Genomic DNA, 15427 nt, shown 5'->3' with positions numbered 1-15427 from the left:
CTCCTCCGCCCGCCGCTTCTCCTCCTCCTGGCCCCAACATGGCTGCCGTGTCTCTGCGGCCGTATCTTTCTCGGACGTTCTGGGCATGCACTCTGCGCATGCCCAGAATGGCCGAGAAAGACACGGGCAGGGAGACACAGGATTACACCGTGGCTCTTTATTATAGAGCATTGAGGTTCTGTGATCTGGAAAAGTTGGGGTGCACCTACCAGTGGGACTACTCTGGAGTAAGGAGTCCTACATGGGAGTAGGATTAAAATGAGAAATTTCTTAAAACAATAAAATCAACTAAAATGGATTTTAAATCGTCAGTTTGTATGCCACCTGTTAGCTTAGGATACAAAGAGCTATTTGAAGTGCATAGCTGGTATGCCTAGTGAGATTTCGTATGCCGTCCCCTTCTCCACACCAGAGCAAAAACTGCTTTTAGATTTTAATTTTCTCAAGCAACATAGGAGGGGCTACTGCAACAGGGTATGCAGACCAAGTAAACTCTGCATTGAAGTCCACACTTGTGCTTATGTTCATGGACAATGTATGTAATCCATGTGGCCATTAAATGGTTCTCAAAGTGGTTTCAGTTTGAGTACTCCTGCTTGAAAACAGCTATTTGCAATAAGATATGCTTAGTGGCTACACTGAAGTGGAGGAGTATTTTAATAAAGGCAAGCATTTGCTACTTTTGCATACTTGATACAAGGAAGAGAGAAAGGGCAAAAGAAGTTGAGACTTTAATGATGAGACCCACTGGGGAATTTTTTTAAAAAAAATGTGGACATATACTTTAACTGACATATAAAATATACTTAAATATGTGTTTAAGTAGAAAATAAGCAGCTCTCTCCTAAAGCAAGTTCCAATTATGTCAATTAACATAACATGTGGGCGGGAGTGGGGGTAGGATTGAAACTATAGAAGATCATAGTGGCATGCTATCATCTACTTTTGCTTATGTGTTGGCAACTTCCTGTCCTGTTGCTGCTGGGTGGAGCCCTCTCCTGATTGTTGAGTGTTTCCATCTGCTCCACCCCCTACGCAGGTACCTCCAGGCCTCCATAAAAGAGCAAGAGAGAGAAACTGATGGGAGCACCACTCCGCATACTGCTTGGGGTTTTAACAGCCGCACAGAGCCTACCAGATTAGCTGATCAGCAATGCCCCTGCAATAAAATCCCTGGTAGTGTTTGTGACCATGGGAAAAAGTACTAAGGGGTGTGGGGTTTATCTAGAATATTGCTTCTGTTTTAATAGAAAGGAGTGTTTAAGGTGTTGTTCTTTGCGACATATGTCTGGGGTGTGTGTGTTATTTTGGAGGAGGTCCTTCCAACTGAGGTGGTCCTTGGCAGAGGGTGATATGGTGGTGGGAGCAAGACATGGCAGGTGAGGGGAAAGTGTGCTGGCTATATCAAAGCTATCCTCCAGCCCTTCACCTATCCAAGGAGACCCCAGTAACTCTCCCAGCAGCCCACCTTGCCTGAAGCTGGTGCTATTAAATGCCAGGGTCATAAATGCAAAGACCACAGCCACCCAGGAGGTTATCCTGGATGAGCAGACCTGGCATGCATCACAACCACATCATAAAGATCTGGTTGGAAGGGGGTGGGGGAGATCAACCTCTCCCAGCCATGTCCTCCAGGTTTCTGGGTGCAGCATCAGCTAAGGCAGGGTGGGTGGGGAGATTGGGTTGCCCTGGTTCATCAGGAGACCATCCGCCTCACCTGATGCGTTGTCTGCAATTCTGATCAGTTCAAGTGCCTGCATGCAGTGATGGGATCACGAGACAAAGTTGGGATTCTGTTAGTACCCACCCCACTAACAGTCTCCCTGCCTGAGGTGGTCTTGGATGTGGCGTTGAGGACCCTGAGGGTGTTAGTTTTGGCAGACTTTCATGTCCATGCTGAGGCTGCCTTGTTTGGTACAGCTCGGAGCTTCATGTTCTCCATGATGACCATGGGTTTGACTCAACTGATTTCTGGTCCCATGCATGTGGCAGGCCATACACTTGACTTGGTCTTTGGCTCAGTGGTGGACAGTGCTACCATGTGGATAGTCCAGGAGGCCTTAATACCATTGTCATGGATGGATGACTGTCTGGTGAAGACTGGACTGAAGGGGTGGAGGACCAGCAAAAGCTGCCCTCAGAAGCTTTTGGGTTGCTGATGGTTCTGGGGGTTTTTCCTGCTGAGAGAGTGGGCAATTGATGCCCTGGTCTCCATCTGGTATGAGGAGATGAGTTGGGTGATTGACATGGTCGCACCTAGGCATCCTCTCCCAATCTGCCGAGTCCAAGAGACTCCCTGGTATACATGTGAGTTGCAGACTATAAAGCAGACTGGTAGACAGCTTGAGCATCATTGGTGGAAAACTGAGAATAAATGTGACTGAGCACAAGCTAGAGCCCATGTTAGGGCCTATTCTATGGCAGTGAAGAAATCCTACTTATCTGCCACCATCGCATCTATTTAATATCGTCCAACAGAGCTTCTTCAAGTGGTTTGGGGCCTCTATGTGAGAGCCCCAAAGGCCATCAAACAGAACCCACGACAGCCTGCTGTGATCAATTTGCATTACATTTTGTGGATAAAACCACTCATATCTGTTCTGACTTGGATGCTAAGGTTTTAGCAGCACCAGGACTGGATGTTGCCAATGCACCATCTGGTCTTGGAAGGTTTTCAGACTACGTTGCCTGAGGAGGCGGACAGGCTGCTTGGAAGTCTAAGGCCTACCACATGCGTGCTTGACCCTTGCCCTTCATGGTTTGTAAAGGCTGCTAGGGAGGGTCCATGCGTAGCGGGGGTGGCGAATGCCTCTCTGAAGCAGAGAATGGTGCCTCCTCAGCTGAAAGAGGCAGTCATTAGGCCCCTCCTTAAAAAGCCCTCATTGGACCCAGATGATTTAAATAACTTTCGACCAGTTTCTAACCTCCGCTTCTCAGGCAAGTTGTTGAAGAACATGGTGGAGTCCCAGCACCAGGCAGCCCTGGATGAATCTGATATTTAGATCCTTTCCAGTCTGGCTTCTGCCTTGGATACAGGACAAAAACTGCCTTGGTTGCCCTGGTTGATGACCTATGCCAGGAAACAGACTGAGGGAGTGCAAATCTGTTGATTCTCCTGGACCTCTCAGTGCCTTTTGATATCATCGACCTTGGTATCCTTCTGGGTCATCTCTCAGAGTTGAGACTTGGGGGCATGGTTATACGGTGGCTTTGGTCAGGATCATACTCAGAAGGTGGTTATGGGGGGTACCTGCTCAACCCCTTGGCTTATGGGGTGCCACAGGGAATTATTCTGTCCCCCATGCTGTTTAACATCTACATGAAACTTCTGGGAGAGGTAATCTGTGGGTGTGGGCGACAGTGCCATCAATATGCTGATGACACCCAGCTCTACTTATCTTTTAGGTCAGCAGAACCAGGGAGGCAGTGGATGCTCTGAACCAGAGCTTGGAAGCTGTTCTGGACTGGATGGGGGCAAACAAGCTGAAACTTTGTCCAAATAAGATGGAAGTGCTCTGGATTGGTAAAACTGAGTAGTGAGGTAAATCTGGTCTTGGATGGGGTCATGCTCCCTCCGAAAGACAAAGTCTGCAGCTTGGGGGTGGTTCTGGACCAGACACTGTCCTTGGAGGTACGGGTGGTGGCAGTGTCCATCGGTGCCTTTTATCAGCTACATCTGGTACTCCAGCTGTGATCCTACTTGGAGAAGTCAGACCTGACCTGAGTCACTCATGCTTTGGTAACATCCAAATTGGATTACTGCAGTGCACTCTACATGGGCCTACCTCTGAAGATGGCTTGGAAGCTTCAGGTGGTCCAGAATGCTGCTGCAAAGATGCTCGTGGGCACAAGTCGCGTTTATTGTCACACCCATCTTGCGGCAGCATCACTGGTTACCAGTCCGCTTCCAGGCTAGATTCAAGGTGCTGGCCTTGACCTTTAAAGCTCTACATGGCTTGGGACCGGGGTGCCTGTTGGACTGCATTCGCCCATATGAACCTGCCAGGGCCCTCCATTCATTATCTCAAGCCCTGCTCATGGCACCACCACTAACAGAGATACAGTGGGCAGGGACTAGGGACAAGGCCTTTTCGGTTGTGGCCCCCCAGTTCTGGAATGCAGTGCCCTAACAGCTTCACCATGCTCCCTCCCTCAGTGTTTTTAAGGAACTAAAAACACATCTTTTTAAAGAGGCTTTTTAATATTTTATCTCCTACTTATATCTGATAGGTTCTTTAGTTTTTATAGTTCTCAATTTTTAGCTTTTAAAATAACCTAATTTGAAACTTCTTTAAAAATTGTAATGTTAATTGTCATTTTAACTTGGGCTTTTAAGTTGTTTAACTTGTTTGATTTTATTAGTCTCATCTTTTACATTGTATCTGTTATATTAATGTTGTAAGCCAACCTGAGCAGTAGTGTACTGGAGGGGTGGGGTATAAAAATTTTTTTTTAAGTGTTAACATGTCATGACATTTGTTGTAACTAATCACAATATGGATTATTTTGATGTAGTGAAGCTTGACATGGTCCAGAAAACTGCATGGGAGGTCTGAGGCGATGGGCAGTCCTTCCCATTTTATTTTATTGTTCTATTAGGGACAAGCTACAAAGATTCAGCATTATGCCTTACCAGAAAACATTAAAGTGATTATCCATCCTCTTAATGGACAAGGTACACAGCACACTTTTCAATAATTCCAGCTATCTAAAATTCTACTAAGTGCTTATTAGCACAACAAAGGTTCATGCAGGAGGAGGAACATACATTTTTACATGGATAATAGTGCCCTGACAGCACAAATCTGGGCAACTTTCAATTACAGCTTCATGAAGAGAGTTTCAGTTTTTTGAGGGTAGGCTAGAGTGCTGTGAAACACAAACAAATACAAACCAAAGGCCTACCAAAGTCTGGAGAGTGGGGCAGAGAATCTGGGTGATTATTTTTTAAGTTTATTTCTGGATAAAAGGTTTACTATTGAAACACTCAATTCTAGCACTTTTTATTTATGACAGTTCAAGTTGCTACCTGGCCTTTTCATTATTTTATACATATATATCTAATTTTTTCCCAGCTTTTCTTAGATTATGTCTAGTTTTGTTTTATTTTGTTTAAGTCTTGAGATCATTATGTACTATTTTAACCATCTACTTTTTTTCAAATTCATATTCAGAAAAGTATATAAAGGAAAACGCAAAGCACCAAGGACTGACATTTAAAGCCCAAAGAAATCAGGAGACCAGAAAAACTCCAAGAGAAAACCTATCTTCCTCCACACATTCTCCAAAATCTTAATGCTACAAGTAAAATGCTTGCATAAAATAGCTTTAGGAAATGCTTTTTCATATTTGGTCTATCTAGTCCCTCCCATTGTTTCCACTAAAAACATCTCCATTCTGAAAGATAGTTCTTAAGGATTTAACACCATACACCTTTCACTCACAAACATTCAGTTAATAGGAAAATCACACACACTGATTTGCAACTACATATGTTAGCCTTCTTTCCAAGACAACAGAGAAGGCTCAAAAAGTAAACATGCATTTCTAGTACTGAATCCTGTAACTTAACTTGTGTGCAAAAATTGCTGAACAGTCCCAAAACAACAATGCATAAAAGCCTGGAGACTGCAGATACCACTCCTCAAATCTCATCCTGTTGTTATGGCAACAGAGGATGTTCTCCAAGATCCCTAGCAAGCAAATGAAAAGATACTGAGGATGATTGCACTAGCATTTCACAATGAAAGTAAATTAACACTAATTACTATAGTTTCAGCCACCTCTTTATTGGCTCTGGCTTACACTACCATATGTCGTAATCAAAAACGGTTTTCACACAAAGCATTTTCCTTCTCATGGCATAGTTGTACATACTAGAGGCATACATCTACTGAAGAGCAAAATAGTTCACTCTGGTTGGAAGTCACCTCATGTCATGCTGGTAGCTGGCATGATATGAGAGATGGTGTCAAAGAATTATGAATTAACATAGAGAGATTTAACATCAGGCAGAAGCATGAGCCACCTAGACCTGCATTCTGTTTAATACTGAAAGAACTAAGAAAAGCAGTCCCCATTGTGTTACTTCATAAACCTCATCTGATCAGCCCTACCTGTATCTTCGCAACTATTATGTTTTCCAGCCAATTTATCTTGTTTTTAAATATACGTTTCTTTATTGTCAGAGAGAATCTACGTGACTCACCAGTACTTTAAAACATTACTGTCTTTAGTTTTTCAAAAATTATTTTCATATGTACTAAAAACTATCTATTGGTTAGCTTAAATGTGTGCTTATAGGTAGCTGACTCCACCTTCAGACTATGTGAAATCCAGTGCTTCTGTAGTCATCTGTGGAAATCAGGATCAATGATTTTATATTCCCCTTCAGGGAAGAATTAAAGATGGATTAGTTCAGTGACAAAGTGTTATAATCTCAGGGATGCAAATGAACACTCGTCACATCTCTCTCTTTCTTAGGTCCAACTGAATCTTGTTTCCAAGCTCCAGACAGCTGTCATCATGTATTTAAATAAAAAGCCACATATGCAATGCTACTGCATGAAACATCTCTCAATCAGTGTAGCATACTTTTAGGGGCCTGTGGCCCTAAATGATATTTTAGGGCCTTTGAGTAATTCTATTCATTAGCACTGAACCACACGGTCTACGTTTTACAAATGTGAAGGCATCCTGCCCCTGTGGGGTGCCCCCTAAACTATCACATTTCAGCTGGGTCTTTATCTATAGTCAATCCAGGCCCCTTTGGTCCTACTTGGTTTGCCAATGCCATTTTATTGGGGTTTTTTCATAGAATCAGGGACCTGGGAAGGACCCAAAGGGCATGGTCCAAATGCCGCCTTATGGAAGAATCCTCTGCACATTAATCTCCAACCATTTACATCACATAACCCAGATTACAACAAAACACAACATTTAAGCAGAAGCAAACTAACAGGGTTGACTTGATTTAATCCTCCAAAACGAAAAACAGTAAAGTACACAGCACACAATCTGCACATAGAGATTATCCCACGAAAACTGCCAATGCAGCGGCTATTAAAGCCTCTCAGAAATCCAGGAGAGAAATACAGAAAAACCTCAGTATTCACGGGGGTTCCGTTCTCAGCTACTGCTGTGGACACCAAAACCACAAATACCAAGGCAATGGGGCAATGGAAAACCAGGGCTTAGGTTCCAAAGGAGCCAAAAAATGGGCAAAATAACCTAAAAACACAAAATAAAGCCAGGGAAAGCCAGGGACCCTACCATGTTCTACAGGTCCAGCAAAAAACCCCAAGAGACTCAATTCTGCCTTTCTTCTTCTTCGTCTTCCTTAAAATTACTTCCCTCCCCCCCCCTTTTTTTCCCTTGGGAAAGAAGCCACAAAATGGCTTCCAAGCAAAAAATAGTGGCCGGATATGATCTCAGAGGTCATTTCCAGCCACTCCCAATCTGCGGATACACATTAACCCTTTATACTGGTTAACCCTTTAACCAGTTTTATCCACACGTATAGCGAGGTTGGGTGCCATTCACCCAACTGCGGATACACAAAACCGCAGGTGCCAGAATGAGGTCCTCCTGTACTGGCTTATAAACATGTGAACACCTCCAGAGACAATAGAATAAAATACTTTGGTGCATGAAATTTATCCATCTGTCTTATATTTAAAATATCATTTTGAAACACTGGCATCTTATTGAGCATCTACCAGGATGTGCTCAGTGCCCTAACACTGGTTTTAGGATGGGGCCATCTCTCAAAAACCTACTGGTTAGAGCAGATATAGAACATATTTTAGGTGGGTACACATGCTCCACATACTATTGGTACTTCTAAATGTGGTGCATGTTCATCATGCAGACATATACAAGAAGGTTTGCAATTTGTTCATTCAGGTATAGACAGAACTTTAATTTTTCATACATTCGGGACCTGCAATACAAAAAATGTAATTTATATGGTTATATGTCCACGTGGCCAAACAACTCAACCTTTGAAAATTAGGATTCAAGAACATAGAAGTACATTCAAAAGCACCACAGGGTTCTTATAAAGCATTTTCATAAATATCATCATTACAGGGATTTTAAAGTAATGATTGTCGATCAAATTCAATCTTATAAATTTCATAGAACACACAAAGAATATTGTCTAAGAAGGAAATGAAATGGATGTTTCTTTCAAAGTGTGTTCCTTTCAGATAGATTAGATTTCTCTGTATTTCTTTGACTTTCCTTATACAACTGTGATGTTTCTTTAAGAAGCAGAGTCTTTAGAAGTATTTAAAAGCAGTAGATACAGGGGTTTGCTCACCACATTCTTTCTGTAGACTGATAGGGAGCAGCACTGCTTATAAGAATAGTAAGAAGTTTGGAGACCAACTCTGTTTTTGTGGCAATATAGTAAGTTTGTTTCCTGAACGAACTGGCTACTAACTAACTATTGTTTAAGGATAATATAACAGCTGGTTTTTGAGAAAGTGCATTTTGTTTTTTAGTATATGGTAACCAAGAACAACTGAAGGTGAAAGATACTATCAAGATCTGCTTTTTGAAAAAACAGTAAGTGTTGGCAAAAAAATTTGATCACTATTTATGCTTGTACTTTTGGATTTAAAATTATTACATTGGTATTTTGTATCTTTTTATTTTCAAGAGTCCATTTGAAAGTATGACTAACCACCTCGACTGAAGATTGAGAGACACACTTAATATATTGAGTGGACTTCAAGATCACTAGATCCCTTTGGGGTTTGAGAAGGACTTTAAGGTATGGTTACAATTATAACTAATATAGTGACTGGAATACGGGATATTTCATTTGACTAAAGAAGTTTTCAAAACTTTTGTTTGAATGCTACAAGTCTCAGTCTTGTGTCAATTGTATCATTACCCATAGGGTCACTTGTACTGCATTTCTATCTTTTACTATTGTATATACAAGAGAGCCTCAGTACTACCACAGATATGGAAACTGTGAACACTGAATAACTGGGGCAATGGAAATGTGGGGGTTAGGTTCCTGGCGGTCAGGAAAAAGTCACAAGGGGTAAAATGGCCCTCGAAATGCAGGGGTAAGTGGTCCATCGTGCTCCACGGATCCCCAGTAGTGCAGCAATGCCCCCCATAGTGAAAAAATGACCAGAAATTGCAGTTTGGGGGGCAGTTTTGTTATAAAATGGCTCCTAATCTCTGCAAAGTCAAAAAGGTGGCCAAAAAACCCCTGAGGATTCATGGATTTAACCATTTTTTTTTTCACCACAATCAGGTGTTCACCCTACTGCGGATACGCGAAACCACGAGTGCTGGACCCAAGATTAACACAGTCCTCCTGTATTCTCATTCTACTGATATTACAATATATATTATCAGCTAGGTACTTTATCTTTTGAGACTGCTTTTTGATACCTACCCTTCCTATACTTATTTTGATCTAAATCTAATCTTTTTAATTCACTTCACAGAAGAACTTGATTTTAATGACTTAAATAACTAGTTAGGAAGATTCTATCCATTTTTAGTAGAAGTATATTCTTGTTTAATACAGGTGGCCCTCATTATTCATGGGGGTTCTGTTCCCACCAATTTCCATGAATAATGAAACCACAGAAAGATGCCCTAACCCTATGGAGATTTGGGGGGGGGTAGGTTACTTGAGCTTAAAAAGCAGGGAGGCCACAGAAATAAGGGTAGAAAAGCCTAGTACCTTGTTCTCCAGAAATGCCCCCCTCTAAAAAAAAATCCTTATTTTGATTGATCAAGTCTGTTATCTCAATTCCCCATATACTGCTCTTAACATGTTTATAGAGCATTAGAAGTTATGATTAACATTCATGATGATGATATTGACCTAGATTTTTTAAAATGAATTGTTAACTAAAATCCAATCTGAATTTTAAAAAATTACTAACGGAATTTTTAAAAATCTATTTTTGTCAACACTGCTAAGCTACACCAACGGTGACTGCAGAGAATTCTAGATGCCTCAAACAAATTATCCCTAGCCATCCTGATATGCAAGTGGATAATTCCTTACAAATTTCATAAGATCATCAGCTGATTACAAAGTGTACTAGGGAACAAGACTACCCTCCTCAATATCTTGTTCCTGGCTCTGGTCTTCACTGTTATTCCAAAGAAGGTAATTAGAAATCTAAGATCTTAGATCTTTCAATAAAATGGTTTTTTTAAATCCTATACTTCTTGGAAACTCCAATACAGTATTGTTTTTAGTCACCATGGAACTTGATGCTATATAATATTAGAAGGTTAAAATGGAAATGTTACAACCTTGTGAAGAGTTTTATTGCCAACTTTTATAAATCACATATTCAAGGTTTTCATACACCAGTTTAAAGTCATCATTACACCCACATTAATATTTCCAGCAATTATATTAGCTTGCATTCTGCAGATCTTTTCAAAAGTATAAATGCAGCAGGTAACCATAGTGAAAACAAAGTATACACATTACATTACTGTATCAATCGGAGGGTGCCCAGTTTTTACTGTGTGCAGATTCTTTTCTAACTCGACAATGGTGCCCCCTTCCCCACCCCCACCCCCACACACAGAGGAATAGATTTAAGAAATAAACAAAGTTAATATGTAGAGCATAATATAATATAAAGCATCCTGATTTTAAAAATATTGCAAGGAAGCAGGTATGGTAAACTTGTAATAATTTCTAATCTCTGGCACAGCCCTGGATATATCATGTAAGAAATGTTATTCCTCTCTGCAGCTCATTTGCAATTAAAACTAAAAACACCATTGGGTTTGCAAGCTTTCCTATGGCTAGACAAATCAGTTGAAAAATCTTGCCCTCTAAAACTCTCCCTGGTTCTCTGCAAAGCAACTGGACACAAGGGTACTGCATTCATGGTGAGATTACCATATACATCTCAACCTTTATTTCCCAGATGTTGGACTATGTCAACCATAATCCCCTGCCTTTGGCCATTCTGGCTGGGGATTATGGGAGTTGTAGTCCAGCAACATCTGGGGACCAAAGGTTGAGAACGCCTACTACAAATGATGTTAAGTAGATGTTTCACACAACAGTTGCATATATGGAAATCACTCCCAATACCATACTGAAACATGATCACATACTGTCTACATTGCAACAGGATAGGGATTCACATACCCCATCCCACTCTTCACACTATATACAATTGTCCATCACCTGAAACTACAATGCTGAGTTCTTGGAAGCCCAAGGTATTCTGTTTTTTGTTCAGACTTATGCACACAAGTAAACATAATGTTTACATAACCAGGACTTAACTCACTATAATGTAGATGAGCTATGAAAAGGAACATTGGGTCTGACCTTGTGAAGGGTCCTTTTCCCCTGATCTGGAGATCATCATTAAGGGGATCAAGCACTGAGCATGCTCAAGACAAGACCAGATATTCCAAATTCTAGATCCTCCCACCGTCTGGTGCCGTCCCCAATTCCGCGACTGATGTGAAAGGTGCCGAGGATCTGATGTGCTCTGCCAAAAAACCAACTAGAAACATTTAAGAGAACAGGAAGAATACGGACTCCATAAATGGAAACCCAAAGAACCAGGAGAGAAGACAGGACAGGGAGCGACGACAGCTAGAACCCTGGAGACCTGCCGCCACCCAAAAGCGAACTAACCCATCGAACTGAAACAGGAGGGAACATCCAGGTGGGCCTGATGATCTCCAGATCAGGGAAAAAGGACCCTTCACAAAGTAAGACCCAATGTTCCTTTTCCCCCTGTCTGGAGATCATCATTAAGGGACATACCCAAGCCGAATCCAGATCTGAGCACAGAAGGGAGGGAGGATGTTCATACCACCTGTTGCAGAACCCGGAGACCAAACGCCGCTTGGGACTCCAAAAACGATGGGATCTTATAATGGCGAATAAATGGGGAAACGTAGCTCCATGTCGCAGCCCTACAGATGTCCGCCAAGGGAGCCTGAGACGAAAAAGCCGCGGACACTGCTGCGCTGCGGGTAGAGTGAGCCATAATACCTTGTGGCGGGGGGTTAGACCTATACTTTCATAAGCCATCTTGATACAAGCCCGGATCCACGCAGCCAAAGAGGACTTGGAAGGTCGATGGCCTAGGTTATGGGAAGAGAAGGACACGAAAAGCACATCAGACTTCCTGATATCCTTGGTTCGCCTCACATAGAAGCGTAAGGCCCGCCGAACGTCGAGTTTGTGCCAATGCCGTTCAGTGGGGTGGGAGGGGTTCGGACAGAAAGATGGGAGGATGACCTCCTGGGCTCGATGAAAGACGGAGTTGACTTTGGGCAGGAACGTCGGGTCCAGAGTCAGCCGCACTTCATCCGGAAGAAAAACGCAAAGCTCCTTGCGTGCAGACAGAGCCCCTAATGCAGACATGAGCCCCTGGTGGCGCAGTGGTAAAACTGCTGCCCTGTAACCAGAAGGTTACAAGTTCGATCCTGAACAGGGGCTCAAGGTTGACTCAGCCTTCCATCCTTCCGAGGTCGGTAAAATGAGTACCCAGAATGTTGGGGGCAATATGCTAAAATCATTGTAAACCGCTTAGAGAGCTCCGGCTATAGAGCGGTATATAAATGTAAGTGCTATTGCTATTGCTAATTGGGAGATTCTGCGGGCTGACGTGATAGCTACCAGGAAAAGAGTCTTGTAGGACAATAGTTTCAGTGATATAGATCCCAGAGGCTCAAATGGTTGAGCAGTCAGCGCATTCAGTACCTTATTAAGATTCCAAGATGGGAAACGGGGAATGGGTGGGGGGGCTAGGTTGGACGCTCCTTTGAGGAAACGCGAGATGTGAGGATGCAGAGATTGGGTGCTGGGGTCTGAAAATTTTAAAACTGATGCCAAAGCGGATACCTGTCTCTGTAAGGTGGAAGGTTTGAGATGGAGCGCCAGCCCCGCTTGCAAGAAGTCCAAAACTTCTGGAACCCCTGCCGAAAGAGGGTTGAGGTGTCTATTGCGAGCCCATCTGGAGAAGGCTGCCCACGAAGCCTGGTAGATGGGCTGGGTAGACGGGCGACGGGAAGCCAGGATGGTACCCATGACCTGCGAAGTGTAACCCTCGGATTTCAGATTGTTGCGCTCAATCTCCACGCGCAGAGTTGTAGCCAACTGGGGTCCGGATGATGAAGGGGTCCTTGAAGCAGTAGATCTTGTTGAAGTGGTAGTTGCCATGGAGGAGCCGTGCTTAGGCTGACTAGATCCGCGAACCACGCCCTCTGAGGCCAGTGGGGGGCGATCAAGATTACTTCCGCCCGTTCCATACAAATTTTCCTGACTACCTGGCCTAGTATCAGTGTGGGAGGAAAGGCGTAGAGGAGAGCCTTCGGCCAGTGAATTGCGAGGGCATCCGTGCCTAGGGCGGACGGAACGAGGAACCTCGTGAAGAACTTGGGAAGTTGAGCATTGAGGGGAGATGCGAATAGGTCGATCAGGGGAACACTGAAATATTGTGTGATCTGGGCGAACACCCGAGGGTAGAGGCTCCATTCTGACGGATCGACCGACTGGAAATGGTGGTCGTTGTAGAAGAAGCGAAGATACTGCCTGTGTGTCGGATGGATAGGGACATGCAGGTAAGCCTCGGAGAGGTCGATGGAGGCTAGGAACTCGTTGGGAGGATGGACTGTTTGATGGATCGAAGGGACTCCATCCAAAACTTCTGCTTCTTTACGTAATGGTTGAGGCGTCTGAGATTCAAGACCGCCCTTTGGGACCCATCCTTTTGGGGGACCAAGAAGAGAAGCGAGTAGACACCGGAACATTCTTCTGTGCAAGGAACCGGCTCGATCACCTTTATCCTGAGAAGATGTTGAATTGCTTCGAGCATCAGATGATGTTTCTCGGGCCGCCAGGAGCATGGGGTGGCAAAGAAGGAATCTGGAGGAAGGGACGAGAATTTTATGGTGTAGCCTTTGGTCACAGTGTCTAGGACCCATTGGTCCTGCATTGTGGGCTGCCAAGTGAGGGCAAATAGCTGCAGTCTGCCCCCAATGGCCATGTAGTCATTGTCTTTTGCCAAACTGGGCCAGAGGGTTGGAGGCCCTGCTGCCTTGTTGTCTGAAGGAGCCCCTGCCCCTGGATCTCCACTGGGGCCTGTTATAACTCCTAAATGGGGTTTGTCTATTGTCTCCTGAACGAAAGGAAGACTGGAATTGGGGCTGTCTGAAGCTGTGAAAGGAGTAGTTTTGCCCTCGCGGATACCTCCGAAAATCTCGCCTGTTGGAAGGCATGATCTTTTTCTTGTCTTTGGAATCCACCAGAACCGAATCGAGGGATGGACCAAAGAGGCTAGAACCCAAGTAGGGCGAGGCCTGAAGCGCCATCTTAGACTTTGAGTCCACCTGCCACCCTTTAAGCCAAAGGGACCTGCGTAAGGCAATCCCCGAGGCAAGGGAGCGAGAGGCATATTGCACACAATCAAGGCTAGAATCTGCCATAAAGGCGGAGGCCTTTGCTAGCTTGTTAAGGCCTTGACGTAACTGTGTATTACCCGGAGGGACCAGAGCTGCGAGCTGTTTAGTCCAGAGGATAGAAGCCCAGGCAAAAATAGAATTTGCTGTAGCCACCTTAATAACCGTGGCTGCCGCCTCATGAGCTTTCTTTAAAAGGGAGTCATTCTTTTTGTCTTCTGTAGACTTGAGTTGCTCCTGACCCTCCATATTCAGAAGGGAGCCAGAAACCATATGAACGACGGGGGGGATCCACCTTAGGGGTGGCCAGGGGGGCAGAGACCTCTGAAGACAGATTATAGTGCTTTTTGGGAAGAGTCCCTATGGGCCTACAGGAGGCAGGATTTTGCCATTTGGCCAGCATAACCTGTTTAAATAGGGTCGGGAAGGGAACAGAGGCGGGAGCTCCCGAGGAGGATGGAAAAACCTCCTGGTCAAATTCAAAGGGGGGAACCACATCAGCAGAAGAGAATCCTTAATAGCCCGCTTAGCCTTAGATAGAATAACCTCAAAGTCTTGTGATGAAAAAAGACGGGGAGAGATGGAGGGAGCAGGGGTGGATTCCTTCTCCGATAATTCACCCTCCTCTTTGTCTGGAGCCCCATCGGGGTTAGTAGGCAACTCATCCTCCGAGTTAGGTTGCAGTGGGGGTATAGGAAGGGAAGGGAGGATTGGATTAGGTACTAAGGGGTGGGTAGGAACACCACTGGGACCCGGGAGAGGTCCGGGAACTACTGGGGGGGTCTTTCCCCCTCCTTCCTTATTATTTTTGGGAGAGGTGGAGGCAAATCCGAAACAGAGGAGGAAGAAGAGCATCTGCGCCTTTTGCACCTGTTGAGTGGGTTAGGCGCGAAACGGCCCCGTTCAAAAGGTGGAATGGCATCTCTGCGTGGGCCAGACGCTGGAGACGAAGAGGAGAGGCGGCCGCGGGTTCTGTGAACCGGGCCGACCGGGG

General features: G+C 44.2%; 1 protein-coding gene and 1 long non-coding RNA gene across 3 annotated transcripts in view; one reads left to right on the top strand and one right to left on the bottom strand.

Annotated features, from left to right (window-relative positions):
• Window positions 1–15427, bottom strand: part of NDFIP1 (Nedd4 family interacting protein 1) — a 57439-nt gene that overhangs the window by 36627 nt on the left and 5385 nt on the right. The gene's annotated exons all lie outside the window — the stretch shown is intronic.
• Window positions 8158–9389, top strand: LOC128342562 (uncharacterized). Its single transcript, XR_008315080.1, has 4 exons — window positions 8158–8412; window positions 8508–8571; window positions 8666–8779; window positions 9278–9389. It is a non-coding gene; the product is annotated as an uncharacterized LOC128342562 (long non-coding RNA).

Source organism: Hemicordylus capensis, chromosome 2, assembly GCF_027244095.1.
Source record: "Hemicordylus capensis ecotype Gifberg chromosome 2, rHemCap1.1.pri, whole genome shotgun sequence".
NCBI classification, from domain to species: Eukaryota; Metazoa; Chordata; class Lepidosauria; order Squamata; family Cordylidae; genus Hemicordylus; species Hemicordylus capensis.
The sequence above is the reverse complement of the archived record's forward strand: the minus strand, read 5'-3'. Positions and strand labels throughout refer to the sequence as shown.